This window comes from Oxyura jamaicensis, chromosome 4 (assembly GCF_011077185.1).
Source record: "Oxyura jamaicensis isolate SHBP4307 breed ruddy duck chromosome 4, BPBGC_Ojam_1.0, whole genome shotgun sequence".
Classification (NCBI taxonomy): Eukaryota; Metazoa; Chordata; class Aves; order Anseriformes; family Anatidae; genus Oxyura; species Oxyura jamaicensis.
In genome coordinates, this window is record NC_048896.1 from 11,583,014 (window position 1) to 11,610,804 (window position 27,791).

General features: G+C 36.6%; 1 long non-coding RNA gene across 1 annotated transcript; it reads right to left on the bottom strand.

Moving 5' to 3' along the window:
• On the bottom strand, positions 1-27,723 carry LOC118167217. Its single transcript, XR_004751024.1, has 3 exons — positions 27,670-27,723; positions 3,617-3,698; positions 1-444 (listed from the first exon to the last, which is right to left on the bottom strand). It is a non-coding gene; the product is annotated as an uncharacterized LOC118167217 (long non-coding RNA).
• Positions 27,724-27,791: the final 68 nt, after the last annotated feature.

Sequence of the window (27,791 nt, forward strand, 5' to 3'; positions counted from 1 at the left end):
TAAGAATTGCCCTCCTAGAAAAAGAACAATTCAGAACCTGAGGAAGAAAAACTTTCAAGCCTTGTACTTGTACATCAGGTAGCTGCATTGCTCACTTCAGAAAGTCCATTGTGCAAAGAAGCTACTCTTCTTGTTGTCACAGTAGTATCACCCTCAAGAGTGAGAATTCTACAAAGGAAAACTATATATTGCTGGCATTAGCCCTGTACTGTGGTGAACACTGCTATCTCCACTGATGTTCAACAGTAATGTACTTTGAGTACAATGTCTCTCTATACAAGCAGTTACTTTCCTAGACCAGGGATTCATTGGTTTCATCATATACAGTCAGAAATAAAATTGGAACATCAGCTCAATTTTTATGGCCAAGGTTTAGATACATCAACACTTCATGTGCTCACATTTAACTAGTCCAAACTATTGCTCCATGGACCAAATACAGTCCTGAAAGAAAGAAGGAAAAGAAAATGAATATGTAAATAAGGAGTCATCTGCTGCAACACTATTTCCGCATGTAAAGTGCAAGATTCGGAATTAAAGCAAAGGTCCACAGGTAGAAAACAGAAAATAAAAGCTGCTAACTTTAGAAGTCAATTTCACATTCTCCAGTTTTATTGAGAAAAAAATGACATTTAAAATTAATATTAATCATCTTCCAGGACACTAATGAGAATGTGAAAATTACCACATTTCCATATTTACCTTAAATTATCATCCCATTAACAGAGACATGCAGAGCCACACTTCTGAACTTCCCAGTCGCAAAAATACATCCATTCCGAAGTTTACATATTGCAACAGTCTTACTGAAAGTAGATCTACATTTATGTATGAAGTTAACCATTTCCTTCATCTTTTCAGAACTGGGGTTAGCCACATTCTTCTGTGTTTACAATTCAAGGTTAACAGTGAAGAAGCATGGAACACAACTTGGAACTGGAGCGACAGATTCAAACTCATTAATGTAACATTAAACAGAACAAACATTAAAGCTCTCAGTCAATCATTTAAATATTCAATCATCTTATTAGGATAAGGTATTATTGGCATCACTTATTGGAAGTGATTCCAAGCAGCAACCGTTTCCTAAAATCTCAGTCAAGGATAATTACTTGTATCAGTTAAGTTACATGATTTATGGATACCACAGAAGTAAATGCTATAAATAAAGACAGCAAATAAAAATGTAACCTTTAAAAAAAAAAAAAAAGGCATGAAAAACCCACAAACTTTTGCAAATTCCAATTCCTTATTACATAAGGAATGATTCAATGGCCCTTTAAATAATGAAAAAGTTATCATCACTTTCAAGGTTATTACTGCTAAAACTGGAAGGGCCTGTAATTCTCCTCTTACTTTCAGCTGAAGTTTAAGTTTCAGCTAAAATCTAAGCTAAAATAAGTCTGTATCTGGAAGGGAAGATTTTATATATGTTGAGATTCCTTAATGGCTTTCCTGTAGATTTTCTTTTAAACCGTTGGCATTATCTTCCGTGTTTTGGAACTTTAATTCATTCTGAAAATGTAGCACCACCATGGGCAAACATCATATGGTTATTTATGGCAGTGACATTCATATAGATTTGAGTACTGAAGAAGCGATACCAATATTTTGAAAACCTAGCTGAGAACAAAATGATTACTTCAGAAAAGGCTTGTTGGAAACTGAAGAAGTCACATGCAACAGAAAACTTCCCTGATTAAGAGACTGATAGTTATTGACAGCTAAAAGCATTAATATTAATAAACATGAAAATTAAAGTCTTTCCATTCATCTTTCAAAACATACCTCTGGGACTTTTTTTAAACAATACCGAAATACAATTATTAATTTATGGGAGAAATAAGATTAATCTCATCTTCTGGGTTGCCAGAGTTCAGACAGCAAATTCCTTCATCCTATTTGTCCATACAAATAACTTCAGAGATTTAACTGTACTACTGATTATTACACAGTCATGTTCACACTCTTGTACATTTAACCAGTTGTTCATCAAAACAAGCTTACAAAAGATGCTCCTATCACCACAACGGACTAGCTTTTCAACAACACATCTGATGATTAGCACTAATGTTTTGCACCATAACACAAGAGAAGGATTATGGAATACTGACAAGGACACATGTTTTAAACCATTGCATTTTTAATTGGTAACTACTATTTTGCTAATCAGTAGAAAGGGGAGGCAAAACTTTTAGAATATTTAGAAGTAGAATATTTCAAATTTAGAACATTCACAAGCTTGAGTTCTGTAGATAAATATTTGAAATCATTACCAGGGACAATTAGCTACAAAAGTAGACTTCCTGTTCTGCAGAGCAATGAACTCCTCTACCTCTTCCTCCCACCCCCAAAAAAGCACCTGTTGTTCCTCCATTTGAAATAAGCACAGTTCTCTTTTTCCAAAAGCATAACCTCAAAAAAAAGAGTTTAACTATGAGGAGGAGTATCTCTTTCAACACATGTCCCTATAAGGGTGTTTAAGTCACAGTAACAGTATATTTTTAATTGTGAATGCTGGACAGGATTCAGCTCTTCAGTGAAAATCATATAAATTAAGATAATACCTTACAGTGCCATCTACTGCTAAAATTTTTAGCTACTAATTATTCTAATTTATATGCAATCGGCAATGCTTTAGTACAAAAACCCTTAGGAAACATGATTCAAAAGTGAAGAAAGATGGTATAGCATGGCTAATTATGTGATATAACACAAATTATTGCCAAATCAATAGCTACATGGATTAGACAAAATTAATCCAAGAAGGTAATTATCAAACTTGGATAAAGTATGAACAGTTTAATCTTCTCTTCCCACCCCCGCCCGCCTCCCCCTTTCCCCTTCTATATTTCTCTCCTTCCCCTTCTTATTTTCTCTTCCTGCAGTTTAATTTTGAGGAATCACTTTTAGGTCTTATTGCATGTATGTGCATACTAAAAGGCAATCTTTGGAACAACAAGCCTTTTTGTAACAACAGTGCTTAAGGTGAAGCATAACAATAGACCTGAGAGTATATTTTACCACTATAAAATGAACAATTTTGCAAATAAGTATCTAAACACCCATAATGAACAAGAAGTCTCAGGACAGTTGTTAGATTTGAACTATGAAGCCCAGCATCTGGAAGGCAGGAAGGATGAGTATGTGTAACCCTCAGCAGAATCATGTTACCTCCAAATGCATGGCACAATTAATGATATATTCTTAAAACCTATTTATCTCAAAACACAACTAAGACAAGTGTCCAGAGACATTGAGAGATTGTGCAGCTCTCAAGGACAGGACTGGACATTTTGTAGATGATACCACCCCAATACAGAATCAGAATAAGAGATGAGGGTAGCAAAGGACAACGAAGCAGCAAAGAAGCCATCTTTCAAAGTTACTACAGAATTGTCAACTCTGATATTTGTTTAAATTATCATCTAGTAAATTCTAATACCTTGTTTAACACAAGTGGAGGCATGTCTCTAGCACTGTTACTAGACTTCATGCATTTTCTGATGGCATAAAAATAGAAAGTCTCCATCACAAGATTTTGATCATGTCTGTATACCATTTAGATATATGTTTTCAGTTTGACTATTTACAATGACAGAATGATGTAACTTACTGATCCATTTCTGGACTCTCCTTCTGGCAGTGTTACATGCAGTGTCTTCTGAGTATCTTCATCCATATTTCTGTATAAGATTCTGAAATTAACAGAGGGTTTTCTGTAACTATATAGCAGAGAATATGCAGATTCATAATGTTCCAGGTATTCATCAAGACGTAACAAAAAAAAGAGCATCTCATACATACTTCAAGAATGCTAAAGTGAAGAGATACCTCAAATTTTGATTTTTATTTTTTTTCAAACAAAGCATACTTTTCAAATTGATGAAACTAAAATTTGTGTCATGTTTATACACCTACATCCACTGGAAGTTAGGATTTGACAAATTCAGCTACAAAACTTGAACTAATCTGAATTCAAAGTATATTAATTTTCATACGCAATCAGCTGCCAGGCACTTGATCTGAGACTCATCATTCTTCCCCATGAGTACACTTTATTACTTCACTTAAAGGTTACAAAGATAATTTCCAAAATATATTGATTTGCTATTCACCTAGTCTTCCTCAGCCGCAAGAACTGTTTTGCCCCTGGAGCTGACAATCTGAACGTTAAACACCTGATAACATCAGCATCATTTTTTCTGGCATGTTTTAGCATTGCTATTCCTAGCTATTTATGAATTTCATTATTGCCAAAATGCAAATTATTAAATGAACGATTACCATGTCAGATTGCAACTCTTGGCACACATATATTTAATTTACAGATTTCTTTTTATAGTTTTATCATTTTATTTATGAATATATCCAGCACTGTGGCAGAAAATATAAAACAAAGTGAAAAGAGGCTATGATTGCTTTTTCAATAAAAAGGGAGATAATTTTACAGAGTTATTAGGGTTACAGAATGACAATTAATCCATCACTGGCCAATCTTGATAGTTTTTTTTTTGTTTTTTTTTTTTTTTTGTAAAGTTTTACATGTGTTTAATGCTCTGATGATTCATGCACCAGATTGTCAGTATTGTTAGCACTAACGATTGTTTTGGGCACAATGATCACTCTTGCTAAATATAATCTCATTGACCAGAAATGTTCCTACTAATCTTCAGAAACTGGATAGCTGCAGAACTGGACTGTGACTGCAGTTTCTCCACTTGAACCCTTAGGACTGAATAGCACTGAGCTTCATATTTTGTGACACAGTTCCCAAGTGTATCATCCTTAACAGAACAATCCCAGTGAAGATTTTGCGCATCTCCCAGAGTACATCCAATAAGTGTACTTGTAACTTGTTAGTTCAAATATTCATCACACATCAGATCAGTGTCCGCCCAAGAAGCCTTATAAAGCTTCCCTGCTGCCAACCAACATGAAAAAAATGGAATTTTAATGCAGTTTTACTAAATGGAAAGCACTAATTTGCCAAAAGTAATTTTATTCTTATGAAAGAAAATAGCTTTGATAACACTCAGCTGAGAAGCATTTCTGATATCAAGAAGTGGTCATCAGAACTAGAGAAGCAGCAGCCCTGCAATAACTGCTAAGCTATTGACCAAAGAGCTCACTTAAACAGGAGAGCAACATTCAGATTCCAGCCCTGCATTCACCAGGTAGGTTTCTTTCCAGGAGCCAGTGGGTGCCTTGGGAATGATCCCTCTCAATCTCTTCAACTGGACTGATTTGATTTTATATGAATAAATATTAACTGCAGTAGCAGCAGTGGCTCTCCATAACCCACAAGAGTACTATAACCACTGAGCTATAAAATCAGGGCTTCTCTCTTCTCTCCAACAAAATAAATATTTAACTATTTAAGCAGTGAAAGAGTTCAAATGAAAAAAAAAAAAATCAAGAAAGATAAGGTTACCATCTCAGTATCCCAATAATTAGATCTCTCAAATGGACTGCGCAGTCCCTGCTGGAAAACCCTGCTTTCTCTCCGCCCATGGAAGATTTCTGCTCTGATATAGACCAGTACAGTATTTGAGTCCCAAAGATGTTATTAAAAACCCTTGCTACCCAACTGAATAAGCAGCAACTTGTATGCTCACCACAATTTGAGAGATGAGAAACATCAAACAAATAACCGTACTTGATACCCCAGACAGAATGATATTCATTTTTCTCACTGCTCCCCACACACATTTCTAACTGGTAGGTTTGGTGGGTTATTTTACTGTGGCTTCCAGAAAAAGGCTCTGGTATCATTGCTGCTTCTCACAGGGTATAACCAAGATCAATCAGCACCTAACTATCGAGGCCTGCAGCTTACTCTGGAGCAGCTGAACAAATATTCCAAGTAACACCTAAACTCTGGTTACGGTATCACATTATTCCTGCTAACCTGTATTCAGACTTGGTTTTCAGTTACTACACACACACACACTTAACTACAACGATTTACTCCCCAATACAGCCACAGTTGAATTTCCCTCTGATGAATCATACAATTGGAAACTAGCTTTCAGAGATAACTGTTGCTTTTTTCTTTCTTGCACTGATGCAATATATATTTATATATTTTATATATAAAATCATGTTGTTGGAATATCAGTTTCTTCTAATCAAATTTTCAGGATAGAATTAAGAAGTACCAAGCTTTAAACAGAGAATTATGTAGCACTCCATTGCAAAGCCCTATGTACAGAATGACTCAGTCATTTATGTTGGCTTTCTTATGACAGAGGTTTCTTCATTTAGATACGCTGCATGAAAAATAGATCTTCTGCTCCTGGTAAAATTAAATGTTACTGATGCATGTATTTTTCCTGAAGTCTATTTTTGATAGACATCTATTGCATTGGAACACTTTTTCTAATCAAGCTTTGCATAACTAAATGGTGACAGAAGAAGGAATATAGATAAATATTTTTAGCTGACACTAGACTGAGTGATTTCTGCCCCCATAATCAAGTTAACCTTGTACAGCTGCTCTAGTTCTTTAAAAACACAGCTTGCCTGATCTATAGTACTAATTAGTATGCGAATAAACCTGTTTATCAGATCTGTTATTTCATGGTAACTGCCACATGACAGAATACACACTGACTGCACATAATTCATATGAAAATAAAATTGACATTTAACTTTGAAGAAATCCATGGACTTTATTGACATTCTTAAAGACAGCTACTGAGTTCTTGTAGGCTGCACCTTGTTTTTAACAGCTGGTCAAACCATATCTAAGTTTAAGAAGGATTTGCAAGTGTGGTGGTTTTACTCGGGTGGGTGGCCAAGCTCCACCGCAACCGCTCTCTCACTCCCCCTCCTCAAAGAGGAGCAGGGAGAAAATACAATGAAAAGGGCTCGAGGGTTGAGATAAGGACAGGGCGATCACACAGTAGTTATCATGACTGGCAAAACAGACTCGGCGTAGGGATATAGAAAGATTTATTGCTTATTATTAACAAGCTAGAGAAGTGAGAAACAAAGGAAAGAAACCAAAAGCACCTTGCCCCCTCATCCACCCTCTTCCACCTCCTCCCCTCCAAGCAGCGCAGGGGAACAGGGGAATGGGGGTTATGGTCAGTCTATAGAGCTTCATCTCCACCGCTCCTTCTCAGTCACGCTTGTCCCCGGTGCTGTGGGGTCCCTCCCACAGGATGCAGTCCTTGCTGAACTGATCCAGCGTGGGCTTCTCACAGGCAGCAGCCCTTCAAGAACTGCTCCAGATATGGGTCCGTACCATGGGGTCCATCCCTCAGGAGCAAACTGCTCCAACCTGGATCCCCCACAGGTCACCTGTTCCTGCGTGGTCTCCTCTCCACGGGCTGCAGGTCCGGCCTAGAATCTGCTCCGGCAGGGGTCTTCCACAGGCCGCAGCCTCTGTCGTCACAGGTCCACCTGCTCCACCGTGGTTTCCTCCATGGGCTGCAGCGTGGAACCCTGCTCCACCGTGATACTCCATGGGCTGCTTCACCATGGGCCTCACCACAGGGGCTTCTGCTCTGACACCTGGATCACCTCTCCCCCTCCTTCTTTGCTGATCTTGGCACCTGCAAGGCTGTTCCTCACTCCTCTCACTTTCCCAGCTGCTGTGTGCCACAGCATTTTCCCCCCCCCCCCCCGTCTTAAATCTGCTCGCACAGAGGCGCAAAACAACATTGCTTATTGGCTCAGCTCTAGTCAGCAGTGGGGCCCTTACCAAACATTGGGCAGCTTCTAGATCCTTCTCACAGAAGCCGCCGGTGTGGCCCCCTTCTACCAACACCTTCCTACATAAAACCCACTACAGCAAGGCAGAAGAATTTATTTTTTTATACAGTAAGGAATACCACTGCTATATTAATGCTCTCACATAACTAGGAAGATCAAGCCAGAAGAGCCAACGGGGTAAGTTTTTTTTTTTTTCCTTTTTTTTTTTTTTAAATGAAAACATTGTTGCTCTGAACTACTCATCTCTAGTTGAACTAGCACTTGCCTACACAGTATCTCACCACTAATTGTCCACACAGGAACACCAAAACTGAAGCCAAATTTATAGTTAAATTTGCTTACTAATGCAATGGAAGAAGGTATGAGCCAAATAAGAGTGAGAACTGTCCATTATAGCTGCAACAAGTTCAGTTGACTGACATGGTTTAAGAAGTTTAGCTTCTGTACACAGAATTAAACAGCAATATGCCCTTAACTTCCTAACCTGAATGCACAGCATTCAAGTGCTAGGAGGCCCAGCTTTCAGCAGAAGCCTTGACTGAACTTGACTGAATGGTGCAAAATGCAGAATTCTGCAGCCACTAAAATGCTTTAAGCATCTCTCCTCAAGTATGTTACTAAAAAATATATCAATTACATAATTACCACATATGCAAAGACTATTTATTAAAATGCAAAACAGCCAAATTCATTTTAAAAGATGGGAAAGGGGGGAACAGATGCCTTTACAAGTGGGCTGCAAACCAAACCATTTCCAGAGTATTTGCTGCAATAAACAAACAATTCTCTAGACTGCTGGGTAATGTATTTTTAGAGATACAGCAAAGTCGGATACCATCTAATGTGCATATTTTAGATGGCCTTGTGAAGGAAGATCTTTAGAACTGAAACCAAAACCTGTAAGATCTGCAAATGTTCTCATTCCTTGTTCTGTCCCCACCCTCCAGCAATAAAATCCCTCATTCTTGTTGAGTTACCACAGAAAACATATGTTGTTCCACTCCAACAAGACAGACTTGCAGAATCCAACCCCTCACTACAGAATAAAACAAAATGGGCCACAAATCCGCTCTAGTATTCAGCGATTCATTTGTCTCATCACTACTCACCCATGCAAGAAAGTAGTAAAGAAGTGGAATTAAAATGTAAGTGCTAAAGAACAATAGTCCAAACGGCTTTAGCTTTCTACAACTACCAATTATAATGCAGACAACCAATGCAAGCACTGTCTTTCAGCGTTAGAGAAACCTGTTTAAACACATTGTATGGCTTGAAAGACAGGAGATGGCAAAGAGACAGTAGACACTAGAAAGCATTTTTCTCATAACAATAGCACTAGTTCCATCTGGAAAAAACACAACAGTAGGAGTTCACCCATATGACAATCCATACTTCAAAGAGCAACAAGCGTAAATATCAGTAACTGGAGCTTATTTAGGCACAGACATTATGCATATTTTTGCTACCACAATTTATCAGTAACTCAATTCTTTGAGGTTTGGGGTAAGGATTTAAAAAGATCTCCACCTCTCCCCTCCCCCAGCACACACACACACACTGAGTAACCACTGTTTTCCTTCAGCTTCACTTCTGTACAAAGATACTATTTTTTCCTTATTACTTTATTTCCCCTCTCCACTGGAAATATAATATGAATTTTCAAATGAAGAATATCTGTCTTCAGAGGAAAATAGAAAAGTTAACAAGTTTTAAGGTTAACTGATGCTTTCTATTTCTCCCCTTTTTGTGAAGTTACTAGACTAGAAGGAATAAGTAATTCCATACCTTCTTTTTGATTTTTTTTTTTTCAAACTTTATTTTAAAAAGGCCTTGAATTTAACTGAATGAGTTAGCAGCTGGTACAGCCTTATCCACATACCTCACCACAACTTGTTGTTGGCTCTTTATTTTTATTTTTAAGTATGGAAGCAGCCTTATGCTGATACAACTGTCCTTTTCATTTCTGATTGACAGAGGCAAGCTTTGGTCATGGAAGGCAAATTGTACAGATACAAGAACCAACAGTAACCACCTGGAGTAAGAGGAAGCTAAGGATGTGATTTATTCCATCACAATAAGCAATCCTAGGAAACCGCTAATGGAATTGATTACAAGGCAAAGTTCCTTGCTGAGTATTGCCTCTGAACCTGAAGGATATGGCCATTCTATTTTATTGATTAGATAAATAATTCCCTGCTGCTTTCTTATTGTTTTGTAATTTTGAAGAGTAGACATCAGCTTGCACTGTAAACATGTTCATTGGGAGAGCATATAAAAATACTGAGAAGGAGAAAGGTTGAACATCTGAGAGAGCTCAGTCTCTCCCTGTATCAGTAAGAGACCCTGACAAAAGTTAACTCATATTTATTTCTCCTTAACACATTGCTCTTAACTCCAAAGTAAACAGTTTATAACAAGTTGATTTTGTTGTTTTTCCTGTATTTGTTAAAAAAAATCAAGTATATACTTTGCACAAGATTGCTCCCCACCACTGTTCACCTTAAACTTAAAATTTGGAGTGAAGTCAAAAGGTGTCAGCCTAAATGATCCATAAAACCTCTGAAGAGATTTTACTAAGGAAGGAAAGAACTGTAAAGCAAAGACATACTTTATACAAAAAAAAAAAAAGTATACGGATAGCAAGATCAAGCCTATTACCTAAGACCAATTGATCCTGAGTTGTTATGGGTGAAGGATTGATTGGTCAAGAATGTTATTTCAGAATTATCTCTACATCACTTTAAAAGAAATACTCTGTTGCTAATTGTTCCAGTATCTTTCTTTTCCTTAGGTTCAAAAACATGAAGAATCACCAAGTTCTTAAGAACATATCCAAAAATGTTCAAATTCCTTTATCCGAAAGCATGAGGAGGGTTAATACTTGAAGTTAAGTGAAACATTTTCTTGTGGAAGAGACATGATTCAGGTTTTATACAGTAACGCAAGTGCTGAATATCTAAAAAAAAAAAAAAAAAAAAAAAAAAAAAAAAAAAACACAAAAAACTACTTACTTCTCTGTCTTCGTAGGTAATTTTATTTTTAAAAGAGAACTGGTCTGGAAGCTAAATTTTGCTGCATGCTTTTAAACACACCAAATCCTAAACATAAGTAACATCTTGAAATTCAGCAAGATGAAGCTTCTGTAATCTAAAATGTCAGGAACCAAAAGACATCATTTAGCCACTCTATATGAAAACTTAAGTGATTTCTGAGAGCTTTATATAATTATTCAAAAACTTCACATTGTGAAAAAATGTATCACTGGGTTTCTGAAAGATCAGCAATAAGCTTGAGGAAATAGTACCATCCTAGTGCATGCTAAACTCAGAATTAAGAAGCTCCTCAATTTTTTTTCGTAGGCATTTTAGTTGAAAGCAATCAGAAAGGTCCACATTTAAAAAGAATTGTTAACATCTAAAGCAGTTACTTATCTTTCCCTAGATAACTGTCTCGTTATATGGATTTAAATAGATCCAAATAAGGCATTAGTATTATTTTTATTACTATTATTAGTTACTATTATTAGTGTTTAATAAATGCAAAAAAAATGTTACTTATTCCTCCCATGTACACACAGTTTGGTTTTTGTTACACTTCTGGTGCACTTAATCCACCAAAATCAAGGAGGTAGATCCATGGGAGGTGGACCCTGTTAGAAAAGCCTTGGACCTTTCTATACTTTTTTGTCTTCAACTGTTTTTTCTTTTTATCTAACACGAGTTTAACTAACATCTGCTTCCAAAAAGACTGTAATCTCATAGATTACAGATAAAATTGGCAGATTACATGTGTATAAATCTGATTTTTACAGAAGTATTCACTTGTACCATCTCATTTGCACAAGATGTTTCCTTTTAACTTTGATGATTCAATATGGCCCTAGCAAGAGATTCAGCATTAAACTTATTAGAATACAAGAGTAAAAAAGTAAAAAGAGTAACAGAGTATAAGAGAGACCATCTGATGAACTGATGAGTAGATGAACTGATGAATCTGATGAAAGTAGAAAGGTAGAATGATTTTGTTGAAGAGATGAAGTTAACAATTGTACTATGTAACAACAAATTAATATTGTGTAGCCATAAAGCTGAAAAGAGATGTGTTTGTGTGTGCTTAAGTTTTATATATATATATATATATATATATATATATATAAATAAAATGAAACAGCTTACGTGTCTACATGAATAAAGTGTCAGAGCCACATAAGATGCTTGAAATGAGCATAAGATAATACACTAACTGTTATGGCTATAAGAGTAACAGAACCCAAAACACAAGTTTGAGAAATGCTTTAGTGCTCTAACTTTTGATTCACTCAATTTCCTTTTTAGACACAGTTGGAATAGATAGCTCAGAACTACTCATCACCTTGTCTCCTCTTAGGATGTAACAGCAGGTACAAATCACAGATTTCATAGTGCTGAAGAGCTAGGTTTTATTTATACGTTAGTCAAACAATATCTGTTTCTTCCTCTTCTTTTTCCTCCTTAAATGAGAAAATTATTATACCTAGAGAATAACTAGCATTCTAGAAACTACTCAAACATGGAGATGCCACAAATGCTTGTACCTTTTCAGATGGAAATAGTAGAGTTGCTTGGTTTAAGGACATTTTTCTAGAACTAATAATAGACCAAATTCTGCCATTCATTCTCTCAATACTATTGGTAACTGGAAGCATGATTTAGCAGAAAGTTAGAAGCAAGTAAAGTATCACTTGAAGCTACCTTTTTAAAAAAAATGAAGCGGGAAATAATCTTTCATGTTTGGATTTGCATTTAATAGTTACATTCAGTACTATTAATTAACATTTTAAGATTATAACAAATTTTAGTCACTATTCTATCCACTTTGAGTTATTTTATATTGTGTTGTTAGCATTTATTCTTCTGAAACATGGCAAATGCAGTAGAACCTCAATAAATTATTTACACTTTCAAGACCAAAAGCATATTAAAATTTACCTGAAAGAGGACATTTGTGCTTTGCTCTGAAGCTGAGAATATAAATTAACATCTTCTGCCCTGATTCTTCTTTCACTTCAGTATTATCCTCAGTTAGAATTGTGCAAATGAGAAATCAAGCCCAGGGCATATAAAGACCTCCAAGAATAATCCCTTTAACACCTTCAGAGCTCTCCATTGGGCTTTAATTTTCAGTTACTGCAAGAGAAAAGTGCTGCAGACACTCACAACTATCAATATTGAAAAAGAAGTCTCAATAATAGAAGTTCCTACCTTATGTTTTCAAAGCATAGAGCTGGCATGCTGACAGACATGCTAGCAGACAACCTCTTCAAACTGATGGCTAACAGATGGTGGACATGATGCAGTCAGAACCTAAAGGTGTACCTGTCGGTCCTGGTACTCCTACGCTGAAGAAAGCAAAGAATGTGCTGCTGGGGTCAAAGATTAATCAGTGGTAAGTGAATGCGAGCATTAACTGATCCAACTAGAAAAGGTTTGTTTTATGTAAGAGTATTTACTTTGCATATGATCTTCGCACAGCAAGTCCAGAGAACAACTTAATATAATGAAATTTTGGGATGTTCTGAAGTAACATGAAATCTATAAAGTATATGCCTACTAAATGGCCATTAGTATCCTAGCTCTTCAAAGCACCTTAAATTTCAACAGTTTATTCCTCTGCAGTTAACAACAGTTAAGACAGTGGTATTACTTGTCCAGACATGGTGAGTTACTGCAGTTTTGACTTACAAAGAGAACCAAAACACCTTTGTACATTCCAATAAACAGCTGAAGCTACTGTTTATAAATAACACCACTAAAGGATACTCTTATCTCTGCTGCAGCCACTCGGTGTCAGGACAAGCATTTGCATAGCGACAGGACAAACTGATCTAGGTTAAAAATAATTCATTTTTCAAGGGCAGTTTTAAGCTTTGTTAGGTCTCTGGTCCAGTTCACTAAGCAACTTCACTAACACTTGTGCTGGCATAACAGGTTTACACAAAACACTGACAGGGCGCATGAGAGAAGGAAAGGTCAAATCTCATCAAGGTTAAGCGTTCAGTGATGACACCCCCTAAGCATACATACCACCTAACACTTGCAGTCAGCAAACTTATGTTTTCTCCCATCCAGTCTTGGAAATAGACTTTAATCATAGCTTCTCAGTTAACCCATCTATTAACAGAGTAGAGAAAGCAATAAGGTGTATAATTAATTAGTATTCTCAGTATACCGATGTCTTCAATAAGTGATTGTGCAAGAAAAGGACAGCATGGCATCTAAATTATCCAGATTTGGAGACCAAATACCTCCTATCACTCAGGTAGAATATTTAGTCTTCTTTTTATACACCCCATGCCTCTGAAGATAAAGTCAAACTCTTCTAACATGTGTAAATAAGCTTTAGATAACAAGCAAATGCAACACAAGTAAAAGATAGCTTATCTAGCAGACTATAAGAATAATCAACAATAGCCTGAAGGTAGAAGCTGACATCTCAAAAATGACGTATGATTATAGGGAGGTACTGATCTAATTCCAGGGGCTTAAGAATTAGAGGCAAGTCCCACATACTGAGTGCAACAGCAACAATGAAGGAGAGCTTGTGGAACAGCAGAGAAATCAGCACTGAAAGCCACAGAATACACTTTTGGGATCTACCATGTGATTGGATACAAGAGCAAGAGCAAGTTTGTCAAATTTAGAGAAAAGAATGCTGCATGAAATGAAAGAGCAAGAACCTGTTAACTGTAGCTGGTCTGAGCTATGATTTGTAAACAGCTTAGAAGTCTACATTATAAGGTTAGCAGAAGAGACCACATTGAGAGTAGCTATAGGATGAGCAAAGGACTGAAGACAGAGCTCATGGCCAAATTCCCAAAAGAAAGATTGTTTTAGCTCCATCTTCGAAAATGTTAAGTGCCAGAATAGATTGTGTGGAATATTTATTATAGGTTCCTGCAAGGTTGGTGCAGGTCAACATTAGCTGAAGCTGCAAAACATCCTGTTTTCACCAGAACAAGACACGGAAAATGATGTAAAGTCAATACTTAGGTCCATCTAAGACAGAACTTAAAATATGTAAGTACAAAGGGATTTGTTTTGATTTTATTTCAAGAGTAAACAGGAAGTAAAGCAGATGTGCAGTCATGAATGAAGACAGATGAGAAAAAGTAAGCTGGGGGAGTGGTATAGGAAGAGATCAAAGAACAAAAGGGAAAATAAAATGGAATAAATCATAGAAGTCACTCCACAGAAATCTCATATTTTATCAGAGAAGAGTATGGAAGAGGTAGTGATTTTTTGCAGCTGAAGACCTCGAATGGAGCAAATGAAGTGGAAAAGTTGGTAATGAGGAGTGGGGTAGGGCAGGCAAAAAGAGGGAAGGAGGATTACAAGAATACAAATAATTGTGTTGAAAAACAAAAGTTTGTACAGTTTACAATGCAATTCCTGCCCAGAGCTTCTTTCATCCAGAGATGAAAAGCTGGTATTTGAAGTATATGGAATAGGAGAAAGCTAGGATTACTGCTCTAGAACTTGTAATGAACTCAAAAAAAAAAAATATCAGACAGCAATACCTTATGAGATGCAGCAAATTCCTCTCTCCATTCATATAATTATCTTCTAGTAATAGCTTGAAGCTGATTTATTTTCTTTGCATCATATTATCATGCTACACAGAGTTCAATGAGCTATAGATAGCTATAGCACATTATATTAATATGACAAAGTAATCTCATCATCTCTATAGAAAAGAAGATAGTTTTCTGTTGACAGGAAAATATTGCACTAAACTGGAAGCAGCAGACAGTGTCCTTTCAAGCAGAACAGGTCTGGGGGAAACAGTTTAATAATAAGCAGTTTAAACGTCCTGATGCACGCTGTGCATAGTGCACACCGAAGATGATTTATAGTTAAGAAGAAAGAAGAGAATGAAGGCTGGAAGCAACAGTGAAAGCCAGCAGATCTGCTGGTCGTCATCGTGACAAAATGTTGTGGGTTTATTACAAGAAAGAGATGGAGATTTACATGTAGAAGCACTTGCCATCCTGTCATACTGTTCAGGCTGACCAAGCTTCTTCAAGAAAGTGAGTACAGTGCAGATCAAATCAACTCAGTGAAGAAAAACTATTAGGTTGTGTGACCTTTCTGGAACAAGGAGCTGAAATAATTCATTTTACTGCAGCACTTTTAGCAAAAGGCTGACAAGGGAGTACATAGCTTTCTATTCCGAAGTGGCATTACCTATGTGCCTGCATAAACAGAGGTGAGTCAGCCTAGGATAAGTAAGTTAATATTTAACAGGTTGCAAAAAAGGCAGTTCAGCATCACTATGCTGAAATGGATAACTTTCATGGGGAGAGGATCTTTGTTAATAATGCCTTTGCAACACTGAACTAACTGTGCAGCCAGATCTGTTCTCTCTGATTTACAGATCATTGTGTTACCTGTTCATCCATCAGTCTTCAAAGGCTCAGGTTTAGAAGCATCCTTGCTTTTCAGGGATGGATATGAGCATTGAGCGGCAGCGCTGTGTATGAACACCTCTGCAAAACAGCCAGTCTGGCAAACACACCTGGAGCCTTCCTAGTTGGACTTCACTACTAGTAGGTTCCCCTGCTCTCCAAGGATGAGGACAGCACACACTTAAGTTACCAGTACTTTTTAACCCCTCAATACATATTTGTGTCTGTATCCCCCCCCCCCCCCCCCCCCCAACATCTTTTAGCCTTTTAATCCCTCATCACTCTTTGAGGGAACGTCTGAATACAAGCACATTGATATTGTATATCAGCTCTTTGCCCTAGGGCTAATTTCCAGTTCACTGTTTACACAGGGTCTGCTGGGAACATACTTTAAATACTGCTGTTCAGATATTAATATACCACATAATGGAGTATATGCAAATGTAGCCATGAACATGCATCAAAAATATTAAAAATACTAGAAATGTGTGTCACGCACAAAGAAAAGCAGATACATTATGTACTCCAGAGACTATTCACTGATGCAAGCCATAGGAAAAGTTCTCTGCTGTTAAGTTGCAAATCTTCGGAAATATACTCTTACACTTAATACATCACACTTAAAGTAATCTGTAAGCACTGCCTTCAAAACCAGAGTAGGGCCTCTGCTCAGTCCTTAAGCACAAAGCTATTTTAATTTCAGTGTTGAAATAATTGAGCACTGATACAAGTGCTTTAATCTCAAGTGCAAGGAGTGGGACTCCATCTTGCTAAACTAAAAGCATCCCTATACCATACCACAATATAAAAGTAAAAAGCAGTTTTACACATGATAAAGAATGTTTGTGTGTACATTTTTTTTTTTATTAGTTAAATCTGATGTGCATCATCACCTAAAATATTAGGTAACAATTTAACTTCAGACAGATTTAAAGAAAAAATTGACACTGCACTTCCTTGAAGAACTGTGACCATTGTTTTGTATTACACGGTGCCTTACTTCATGGCCTCGGTTTCATGAAAGGAGAAAGATTGCTGTAATCTCTTCACTGAAGTTAAATTAGTACATTTAGTTCATTACCGGTTCTAGGTTATTTACTTCATTACTATACCTCAGCTGCAACATGGCAGCCCATTCTTCTACATAGTCTTTTCAGATCAGGTCTTGGCACATACAAACGTATCTTCTTCCCATCCAAAAGCCAGTCACATCCACAGTCCTGGTTCACAGTTCAGTTTGGGAAACCCTTATGACTGAGCTGCCCTAAGGGTTCAACAGCCAGGACCAGGGTGTGGCACAATAGCTGGATTTCCCTTGTAGAAAGAAGTTCAAGTCTGTGTTTAAGAATAAGTTTATAAATTTTGCATTTTACTTTCCTGTAAGAATAACTTTGAGACCAACCCTGTGGGACCTGAGAACCTCTTTCCTCACAAGTACTCACCTCCCATATATGCATCCTGACAGCACTGCCACACAACTAATAATATAAATCATTATCTTGTAGATGAGATCTCAACCTGAGAACCCTTCTACAAGGGATTCCAGCCTCAGATGGGATTTGCAGCATCCCAAAGTCAAACTAAGTTTAAGGTTGCCACAATGGTAATGCAGATAACTTAGGATAATCTCAGGATCTCTTACCTTTTAGGCCCATACAAGGATGCCTTCAACCAATTTTAGCTTTAAATCTCTCCAAAATCAATAGAGCTGATAATGAGGTCAACACTATCACTATAATCTGTATTCACAGGTATACTTCAACATCATTGTTTCTTTAACTTCTGCCAAATCTTACCATATTATTTCCAGAGCACACACAACACTAGGCATCCCCAAACAACTACTAAATTTCCCCACCCCTCAACTCTGAGCTGTCATCAGATAATGTTTTTCCACCTAAAAAACCAGAAGCATTGTTATTCAGTAGAGAAGTCACACACAGTTCAGGTCTGTTTATGATCTCTGCTATAACTCCTTGGATCTAAAACTGTTTAGACTGATGAGAAATACTGCACCCATTTGTCTTTTCCCAGAAGCACATGCATTTTCTGAAATGCGACATCCTAACAGTTTCACACTGAATCTGACTCTGCCTCTCCCCTGCCATTAACTCTAGCTTTAAGCCTCCACTTTCCCCACTATTACGCTTTGTGAATAACCGTGTCAGCCTAAAAAAGCAACATTACTTTAAAAACAGACCAAATTATTTCTCATTTAATTGTGTAAATATCACTGGGCTTAAAACACAAACAGGATCCTGAAGTGTTTTGCTAGGCTAATCTACACAATCCTAAAATATTGCAGAGGAGAAAATAACAGTATAATTAGACCTAGGGAACTATCGTGTTTCAATACTTGATATATACACCACAACCAAATCTCATTCTTGTGTTAAGCAAGATAATTTTGTTATCGTGTTATTTCTTCCCTCTTCTGTTTACAATGGTAGCATTTTTTAGTTTACCTTTTCTTCTTGAAAATTGACCTGGTGCAACCATATCAATAAAAGGAGAAAGGTGTCTTTGGCAGGTACATTAAATAAAGTCTGTAGACAGCAAGTCAGGGAAGAAGAATAGAACAGAATCAAGTGATCTGATTGCTGCAAGGGAAACAACAGACTGATACTTCAGCTGAGGAAATGTTCCTGTGCTAAGGGAAATGGAAAGCATTTTTAACAAGTGGATGAGTACAGTTCTAAAAGAGGTTGAAGAAAGAAGAAAATGAGTATCACCAGTCCTTAAAGAAAAGAGTGCTAAAGCTACATTTGCTAAGTTCCTTGGGATGGGCCTTTCTCACTAAGGCATATAAAACATTTGAAGCAATATTCAAAGCAGCAATATTTCCATTTTCAATGATAAGTTATTCAGGCAAGTCATTCCCCCCCCCCCCGCCGCCTAACATAAAACAGCTGGCCACTGATCCAAGTGTTGTGCTTCCATCGTTTCTGGTCACAATCAAGAGCCAAAGCAGCATAAAGTCAAGTTATCAACATATCTATATATATATATTTTTTGAAATACAAACTTGTATAGAGCATGACATTAAGTGAAATACACTCACTGATGAGCATCAGCTGATACAAGAGAAGTTATCTTTGTAATACAGTAGTATCTTCTTATGTAACCTTAGTGTACTCAATTAAGAATAAATCAGATTTTTTTTTTCACATTTATTCACATATAATATTTAAAGCAGAATGGTACATGATTTTAACAATAAAACTGGAGTAAGATGAAAACACTGAATTCAAAGTATTTTCCTGAAAGACAAAAAAAATCTTAAGGACTTTTCAATTCTAACAATTTTTTATTAAATTAACTAGTTCATTTGGAAAACTATAACCAAGTCATACCTTGTTCCTCCTTCAGACAACATAAAACAAAAATTTGAAAGTTTAACGAAAACTCAGACTAAGTGGGCTGAAAACAAACACCATGATGTCACGGGGGCACCATGACATCACATCACATTATTAATGTATATACCCACTCGATAATACAACCCACCAATATAATGCCAGCATCTTTAAAATAATACTCTTGCAACCAATGTTCAAGAGGTACTATTCAGATATTATGGTGATGTGCAAAAACGTCAAGGTTTACGTTCACATTGCTTATAGCCACTAAATTAACTCTGTATTAACTCTGCCACTAGTGCTGTTCAGTTTGCCTTACATGTATCTGTGAGATGTTAAAATGGAGAGCATTGGACAATACGATTCCCCAGTTATGTGAGGAACCATGAATTACGTAATTGACTAAGAAATGGTCAGTTATATGAACAGTAAGTACATTATCTTCACTTAAAGCTTTCTAACGTCAATAGGTCATTTAAATTTTATGCACTTATGCTTTAATATTATAAATTATCACTTGCATTTAAGGAGCATTTGCACTGGTCTGCTGAAATTTCTCACCAGTAGTATGTTATTTAATGTTTTGATTTAAGGATTCAGAAATGAAATTCTGTTATCAAGGCCAGCACTCAAGTCTCATGTAAATACTGGCGATAGTATTAGTCAACTTAGTGAGGCAAGATAAAAGCTTTAAATCATTATCCTAACAAATAGAACAATAACCCAAAACCTTTTCACACAGCACTTAAATCTGAACAACAGACTGAAGTTATGGCCTTAAACACAATCTGCTTTAAAATATATGGGTGTTAACAGAAAATTATATATTCGCTAGCCACTCTGTAATTTCCCTGTGTTATAATGGGGTCAGTTTGTAAACCCAGTAGAAGTAATAGCACAACACTAACAATTAGCAAGTCAAAACAGAAGGGTGTTTGGGACATTATTATCTATCTTTACACATCTAAAAATAGAGACTAACTAATAATTATATCAGAGATTGAGTAATAGCAAATGAAATTGCACCTTACGGAAAAAAAGACACATGGTGCTACTTCAAATTCTAAGTTTATAAGAGTCTTTTTTCCCTTCCAAATTCACTAGTAAGCACATGAGAACTACAGGGCAAAAAGGTTGCTATTACTGATCTAAAACTCCAGAGCATTTGTACGAGAACAAGATATTGCAGGCATATTATAGGCCATATAGAACTGCATTTTTGAAGTAAAAATTGGCTAAAAATCTTTGCTGAGGTCAGCTACTTGTTAGTAAAGCATGACACAATCAAATGTCTGGATCAATGTAATTGCACTGAGAGAGATGAAAGGAAACCACTTGCATTAAGAATCACTACTTCACTATAATTTACACAGGTCCCCTTATCTTACTTCCACTGAAGTCAACAGCAAATTTTCATCAACTTCAGTGGGATTGCTGATGGGCCATGAATTATCCTTGGATGCACATCATAGGGTCTCTAATTTCTGTCTTTTATTCTACTTGGTTGATGAGAGGTAACCTCACAGACATGTCATTATAGCTGGCATACTTACTTTAATAAGGAATTTTGAATGATGGTATTTTGTTCTATTGCCAACCTTTTCTGAACAGAATGAATACCACCTCCAAGTTATTGTTATTGGTGAATTGATCAGCTCTGCTGAAACTTCATAATATGACGCGATAGATATTGAGTTAATCTTGACAGGTGGTAGAGACATTTAATAACATGCACTTAAGTGAATTGAATAGTTTTGAGAGGGATGGGGGATTATGGAAGTAGGCCACTGCTTCTGGAGTTTATATATATATATATATAAATAAAAGCAGAGCAAACATGAAGTCTCCTCAGCAAGAAAGCCACTATAACCTTTGCAAGTTTTACTTTCTAGGTGTAAGTAACCATGGATTTGGTCAAATAACCCTGGAACATTTACTATAAGCCTTGTAGTCATGAAACAGGAGAAACCACTGTACTCTACTTTAGGCACATTTAATGAAGTTACAGCATCTATTGAACATGAAACACAGGTTCAAGAAAGTGAGACTTAACATCAGCCCATGAGACTAGACAAATCTTTCTCTTAAATCCTTCCTCCCCTGCACATAGACCTTATCTACTAAGCAAAACACTATTAGACAAGCTTCACTGATATACATAGACATTTCCTATGTACTGCAGTGTTAAACATAAAATTCATCATTACTCACATACATACATTTACATATATTGGTAGATAATCGATGATCTTGAGGTCTCTTCCAACCTAGAAATTCTGTGATTCTGTGATAAACATCTCCTAGGAGCACATTTACTGCTCTGGGCTGCAGAGTGGCAAAGATCACAGTGACTGAGATACATACTCAAGCTTTTCTCTTTCTCTGGCATTTTCAGCTAATGAGCCTTCAGGATCATCAGCTTTATAATTTTATTTGCAATTTATGTAGCTTCGCCATTAGCAAGAAAAACTCTGTGACTGAGGTGATTTTTAGATTTAGATAGTGAGGCTGGTTGCACCTCCACTGTGGTAATAACACAATGACAAGATCTTTTTCTTCAACTCCTTGGAATGAAAATAAGGATGCCTGGCTTTGAAGGGTACTATGATAAGATCTCTGAGCTAAAAAGCTCATACCACTTCCATTCTCTAGTTATGGTTAAACACCCAAACACAAGAAAGTGGGGGAAGGAGAGCACAGGAGGAAACAAGCAAACAAACAGTAACTCAAATATAAAGCCTAGAGGCCAAGCCACATGTTGGAAGAAGAAAGGATTTTTTCCCTAGTTAACAATGCAAACTCATGAGTGTAAGTCACACAGATACGGTATAAATAACTTAATTACTCTTCACACTTGTGAAGTTGGACCCAGCACAGCACATCCAACAGCCAAGGGTTCACATTACAAAACTTAACTTCCTCTCTTCAGTAATTATGTATTCTGGCAGTTAGTCCCCTCCATATACTTTATCAAGCTTCATACTTGAATTGTGATTGCTCACTTCAAATAGCACTATTTGTAGCAATGTTGAAAAGCCTAATTCCTAGTCTTCCTTTTAAAGTTGGTTTTGAACATCCATTTGAACTTGCTCTCAAGTCAACCTTCTAGTTAAAGAGTAGGTTTTGTCAGGTGTATGCCCTGTTCCCCCTCTCAGGCATTCATGGGTGGTTGTCGATACTCCTGTTTTCTTTAAAATTTCTCACTTGACATATCCCAAGCTCATGCCAAGCTTTCCACTACTGTATTACATCTGTGGCTCAGCCATATCTGTTACACTGCAGCACCTGAGCCTTTCATTAGGCACTACAACAAGTGAAGGTCAGTTCCCTTGAGTTTCATTTCTTGATTTTTGGTTCTAATACACATTCTTTCTGATAAGACACCTAGGAAGTATAAGAACATTTCTAATAAAGATCAGCTCAGCTGGTGAAACATTAGTCTGTGCACAGCTTGCATTCCATCATTTTGACACATCAGCATCAAGGAAGGAAAGATGGTTGCATGCGAACTAGTCCATTCCCTTATCTCTTTTCCACTCTTTTGTGCACACACACTGACTAATCCATTATACCTATTATCCGGCCACCAACAATAGGGCAGTACAACAGCAGCTTAGATTTACAGTACAGTTAAAATCCAAACTGCTTAAAGCAGAGTCTACCAGAATGATGTAGCAAGAGCTGGGAGAAATTTCAAATTTCTCCCAAATGGAAATGATTATTCTAAAAACAAACACCCGGCTTGTTTCTGTAGAATATTTTCCAAAGTCCAGATATTCTGAAAGATTAATTATAAGTACGAAACTTATCAGAAGACTGATTTCAATGTTTTCTTTTCTACACTTTATGGAGAAGGGGGGGAGATAAAAATGGAAAAGAATAAGTGATGAAGGATAAGGAAGGATAAGTAATGAAAGTATTTTTTGAGCGTTTCCAGCAGCAATCATTTAAGCTGATATCGGCAGTGATAATAAACACAGCAATGTGCATATTCTTTAAGTCTGCTGTTCCTTTTCAAGGAAGCATTTAGTAAGGACATGTATCTGGAACAAGCCTGTAACACCAAACACCTGTTTATGCAATAATCTTCAAATGCCTATGCATTACCTAATCTTTTTAATACTCTGATAGTATTCTATATTCCACGGACATCAATGCCACAGAGTGACAGTTACCTAAAACATATAACTACCTGAAAAAGGACTTGGGGGTAGAGAGAAGGTGACTAATTTTTACTGCCCCCTTCCCTCCCCAAGCATACAAAAGCTCTCAATAAGATATAACTATGATCTACTGAAAACCAAAAGGTAAATTAAGCAAATTTTGGGAGGAAGCTACATTCAGAAAAAAAAAATATTACCATGAAGAACGTTTTACACATTAGAAGCTCAAGCATACCTTTAAGATCCTAAATTCAGACTCAGCTTGACTATAGACTGTGTGCTGAGAAAAACTTTCACAGCTCTTGCTGCATGCTTGTTTGCACTGCTCCTGTACGGTAAAACCCACGGGCTCCAACAGGCAATGTCTTTGAAGCACTGCTTTTCTACTTGAGCTGATCCTGCATGTGGCTGAAGGTTACCAATAGCTGGGAACACTTGGTACCTCCTCAGAAATTTTACCTGCAGAGATTGGTGACATACCTTCTATAACTTTTATCCATCCATCCATAATTATCTGTGGCTCTGAATCCATACTGCCACCCAGTGAATGGAAACAGTTGAGATGTCTCTTTCCAGAGCACACTGGCATTAAGAGATTGTTTGGTTGGGGGTGTACCTAAAAGTCCATTTTGGAAATACACAAAATATTTTTCCTTTACATATCAATTTAAAGTCTTTTTACTTTTAAAATACAAAGAAAAATCAGGTGTTTTGTTTTTGCTAAATAATTTGTCACTTTTTTGGGGGGGAAACCTTGCTAAAATACCATACGTACAAATTATTTCTAAAGCCCATGTCCCTAATGGATTTCATGAGATACTAACAGTTCTCTCACATAAGTAAACAAATCCTGCTCAAAATAGATCATGCTTCCCTTTATCTACCTGCCTGTCTGGTTAGCTGATTGATGGAGTCCAAAGGAGAGATGTAATAGTTTCATCGGCTTCTTTTAGTGAGCAGATGGTGTTTCAGATTCTTTTGATTTAGTTTAAAAAATGAATATAAATTCAACTGTAAACAGCAGCATTTTAAAGTTAGATTACAATGCAAACGCATATTTTAAAAATATACATGCATGGAGCAGTAGCTTCATCTATGGAAGCATTGAGCCTGACTGTCTAACTAATACAAAGCAAAAGGAAAACACAAGGGAACTTTAGATTCATAGCACTGTCATCAACAAAGTGTTGTTAGAGTACTTCCCTTTTAACAAAGCTGGCAGCTGTGTGGGGTAAGCTGCCTTTCCTCTTTCCCTCAGCTATGCTTGTAAAGGCTAGGAAGTCTGATTAAGAGGAGCTGGTTTGTAGCTCATTCACAGCAAGCTAGAGAGGGAAGACTAGTTCAATACATCCTGGAAAGGAAATGTGGTAACTCAGGGGAGAACAGGGCCACTTTTTGTTAGGGATTTCTATAGCACTTCCAGCAGCATTATAAATGAGCAGGTGCACATCCTAAGATAGCAATCTTTTGCAAGAAAGCTGTTTTAGCCAACATGTTTCTAAGGATTTTAAAGGGCGCTAATTTACTATATCCATTGCAAATGGGATACAGAATTGAGTGGGCAACAAAGTCAGGTTTGGTAACTTGAAGTGAAGAGTTACTTCTGTGCATTTCTTGACCACAACAACAGTTTGGAAAGCCTGGTGGTCCACAGTTACAAAATGAAATTCAAGTAAATTTACATCATAGTCTTACCCTTCACCCAACTTCGGCATCATGGTGAGCACACCCACAGCCACCTCCCTGCTGAGGTTCAGCAACCAGATTTTGAATCACAAATACACAAATTTGAACTCAGAACTGCTACTTTATCCTTCCAATCAGGCTTTTGCCAGTATACTTCAGCTGCCATCATCTTACCCAGGGGCGCGCAGCCAATATTGAACCCTAATTTTTCTTTAGTATGTTCAACTATTTGTAAGTCCAATTACCCTAAATCCCTTCAAAAACTAGCAGACGAACTACAGATTGAAGTAGCTTGCAGAAAATCAACTTAATCAGCATTTCCCATTTTTTGAATGTTACCAAGCAGTATTTTTAAAGAGGTCAGAAGGAATTGAAAAGGTGAATAGTAATTGGTGTTAAGGTCATTTATAGGAAAAAATAAATTGCAGAGACATTCAGTTCTTCATGCATCCTTTTTGCTCTTCTTTTGGAAGCTTACTGTGTATTTGTACTACTTCAGAGAACAGGGGAAAAGGTACAATTCTATTGCACTGGAAACAGTGACCCAGTCACTGACAAATAACATTCCTGTAGCTATAAGCTGTATTTACTCTAGCTCTCTGGTAAGGAATAGGTCAGTTTTTGCTTGAAAACAAATCTTACTGGAGAGTTTACTGGTTCTGGCAAACCTTTCATCCACAAGAACTCTTCTGAACCAGATGAAGTTTTCCATCATAAGCAGAGAGAATAAAAATCTGTTAAATAGATTTAATAGACGATTCATATTTACATAAGCTCAGTACAGCTATCTGCTTACTGAAACTCTGATTTACAGAAATAGTCTGATGAAGTTATTTGGCCTAAATTATTTCACTCTCTATGGTCTTCCAAGCCTCTACCTTCCCTCAATATTTTAAAGATCTTCCATCACAAGGTAAATTTTAATTTGTTCTTGGGACTACTATGTTTACTTACAAGTGAAATATTGTTAGATATAAATAGCTCAAAATAGCATAGATAGCCCAAATAAGCATTCTACAGGAATTCCTGGAATAGTGTATAATAAATACAGCAAGAATGCAAAATATAACTCCACGTCACCCATCTACTTATAGATTTGAAGAAGCTAATTGAACATTTCACAGCTACAAAATACTGATGATGCCTCTTTCACAAGTAATTCTTATCTATAACACATGTAAGGCTTGAATATCTTTTAAAAAAAGAAAGCTAATCTTGAAGCAGTAAAGAAGTATTTGTTCACAACAATTTCTCTTAAAAAAAAAAAAACACACACTACTACTACAACGTTTCCCTGAAATTACTACTGAATTACTCCAGATAATCAAAAACCCATGGAACACCACTGAGTTTAGAGGCAAGGATGTATCAAAGACTGTATTAGAAGTGGTATTCAGACATAATTACTGTTATATCTTAAAAGTAGTTATATCTTCAACTAGTAAAGACAGTAGTTATAGCTTTAAACACAGAGAAAATGTGATTCAAGTACTAAAGTTAAAAAAAAAAAAAAAAGGCACAAATTGAAGCAGCAGTGGCATAGCAATTTGTTGTGGAATCATCAACAAGTAAGTTTTTCAACACTCTCAGTAACTACGTTCAGCAGAATAAAGTTTCCACCACAGAAGCCTTCTCTACTTTCACATAATTATAGTTGTAAACTTCCTTAAGCTATACAAATTTAACTCCGAAGTATTTAAGTTAAATATGCAGCTCAATGAAAATTAGACAAAAGAGTTTTATGCATAAATGCTCAGTATTTGTGTGGGTATATCACCTTTGTGTGTGTATCAGCAAACTCTAATCCTTATTTCCTTCTGAATGCTTAGTTGCATCTTAAATCAATATTCCAGCATCTTTTAGATATTTCTAACATGTAAAAACATCTCCATTAAAAACCTCAATCCCAACTGTTGATGAAGTCTAATAACAGCAAAAATAAGAATAGTTTAAAAAACAAACAAAAAAACAGTAGGTGATTCCCTCCAGGCAGCTTGCACGTGTAGAGTGCTAAAATCAAAGAAATTTTAGCTTAGAGAACAATCAGAATTAGCACCCTGCATTACACATATGCAGGAACAGCAATAAACTAGAATATATAACTAAGTATTCTTTTAAAATAAAACTGCTGATAACATTTTGGTTCAGGTGTATGTTAGTTTTTTTTTGAGAAATAATAAACATTTGAAAGCAGGCACCAGAACACAACTACATAAACTCAGGCCCCTTCTTTTCGTATCATAATATCAGGGAACAACTTCAGTAAAAAAATAAACCTTATAGATTAGGTACTAACCTCAACTGCTCAGTAAGCCTCAGGAAAACTTCCATGTATCTACTTCTGAGACTGATAAAAACTACCTGGGGAATACGTTTCAGCTGGGACAAACTGGAGCATGATGGCATCACTGCCAAGGG